The following is a 2,211-nucleotide window of genomic DNA, read 5'->3' as shown; positions in this document are numbered from 1 at the left end:
TGTTAGCAACTGAAATCTGATGCAACATTCTAGGGGCAAAAGAGTACGCCTCCTCATAGGTTCCATACAACCTCTGAAATATCTTTTCCTTTGCATGACGAGCCTTGCTATAGCTGACAGGGAAACCAATCAGATCAGATGCAGTTGCACGCAAAGCCCTAATACTAATATTAAGACTTTGCTGCACAATGGTTTGCATCACCTGTGACACATATTCTGCAGTCACGTTGCGGTGCTCTGAAAGAGTGCCGGTTTGCTCACAACCATGTTGCTCTATTTTTGTGACATGCCATGGCTGACATACCCCAGGCTTCTGGCGAGCAATAACTCTTCCGCGCAACCCGCTTCGCGATGGATGCATATGAGCTTCAACTCCTTTTTATCAGACTGCTTCACTCTATGTTGCCTGTGTATAGCAATTGCATAGCTATGTATTGCTTGTTTAGCAGATTTCTTATCTGGGAAAATCTGTCCAACGGCCAGACTCCCCGCGTCTAGGCCAGCAACAGAGTGAAATTCATTGGTGATGCTCATAACCTGTAAAAACTCTGGGTTGATTGCTGCAGCGACCGCATTCTCAGGAGGAACAACTTCATCATCATCTGATTCCGAAGACGCGGAAGAATGACCATCATCGTCATCATCTAGCGCCTCCGGCAATCCCTCGACATGTTCGCTCATGTCAACGACCGCAGACCAATATCCCGTGTCATACACTTGTTGGCCACCTGTTGGTTCCGTTGGGCCGGCGTCGGGGGCTACAGTTATGGCCATATGTTTGCCACCACTTGGTTCCGATGGGCCGGCGTCGGGGGCTACAGTTATGGCCAACTCGGCCTCACCGGCACCGCTACTGCACTCGGCGACATCACTGGCAGAAATGAACTCCACATAAACCATGGGTTGTCCATACATGGAGTTATTGGGATTGCTTGCAAAATCCATGTACGACGCCCATGCTCTTTCACCAGTAACCCGTCGCAGAACCCAACGATTTCCTCCCTCAACCACGAAAGCCTCCAGGGTCATTTTTTTCCATTCATCGCTGAACCAAACACCGATCGGATGCACCTTCTAACTGCCGCATACTCTACATTAACCATGTCTTTCACTACAACCGTAGTCATCCCGCACCTAGACACATCCACACCAGAAGGATCCTCACGTACGATGTGCCCATAAAACACTAACAAATTTTCCATAGTACCTAACGAGCAGCCATATTTACATCGTTAGTCCATTAAAAATCATATTTTTATATTTACATTGTAATAACAACATCCATTACTTATCTTTTTTACATATAACAATTTAACAACATCCATTACATCTACGCATAATAATTTATATTGTATCATTTATCGTGACACTACATCTATAAAATAAATAGAAGATGAATTACAATATGTCATTCATACCTCTGGTTTAAATAAGGATATCCTTCCGAATATAATATATCACCAGAATAATATCAGCGAATTCCACCTATTTTCATATGAACAAAAATATTACACACATAATTATTTCCGTGCTAGCAAAAGTCTAAAAATACATACTGCATGCATATATATATATATATATGTATCACGAGTCATATTTCTACGGGGTTGACAAATTATCAAATAAACAAATATATTACACACGCGTCTTGCGTGTAATAATACTAATGGAGCTAACATATTATTACATGCTTTTTACAAAAATGCTAGTTACATAGGCATTTTTCCGGCTCCTTTCTAAATACCAGTTGCATGCAAACACGAACAAATCATCGGTAATATATGAACATAGTCGACCTATTATCACATGAACACAAATATGAACAAAGTCTCATACCTTGATCTTCAACTTAGTAGTTCATATCGCATGACAAAATAGTTCCACAAAAGTGATAATACGCTCCCTAAGACAAAAGAAAACACATACTTAGAAACTAATCAAACAAAATAAAAACATCATGCATGCAAACACGACCAACACAAATGGAAAGCTCTTACCTTGTTCTATCTTTTCTTCAACTACAACGTCTTCAAAATAGTTTCACAAAAGTGATAATACGCTCCCTAAGACAAAAGAAAACACATACTTAGAAACTAATCAAACAAAATAAATACATCATGCATGCAAACACGACCAACACAAATGGAAAGCTCTTACCTTGATCTATCTTTTCTTCAACTACAACGTCTTCAAAATCTAACTTTAAACCGT

General features: G+C 40.3%; 1 long non-coding RNA gene across 1 annotated transcript; it reads right to left on the bottom strand.

The window, feature by feature from the left end:
* Positions 1-1,164: 1,164 nt before the first annotated feature.
* Positions 1,165-1,879, bottom strand: LOC123419523. The gene is made up of 3 exons (XR_006618502.1): positions 1,837-1,879; positions 1,419-1,485; positions 1,165-1,207 (listed from the first exon to the last, which is right to left on the bottom strand). It is a non-coding gene; the product is annotated as an uncharacterized LOC123419523 (long non-coding RNA).
* Positions 1,880-2,211: the final 332 nt, after the last annotated feature.

Source organism: Hordeum vulgare, chromosome 1H (genome assembly GCF_904849725.1).
Source record: "Hordeum vulgare subsp. vulgare chromosome 1H, MorexV3_pseudomolecules_assembly, whole genome shotgun sequence".
Taxonomy (NCBI): domain Eukaryota; kingdom Viridiplantae; phylum Streptophyta; class Magnoliopsida; order Poales; family Poaceae; genus Hordeum; species Hordeum vulgare.
Note: the sequence above shows the minus strand (reverse complement) of the source record. Positions and strands in the feature narration are given on the sequence as shown.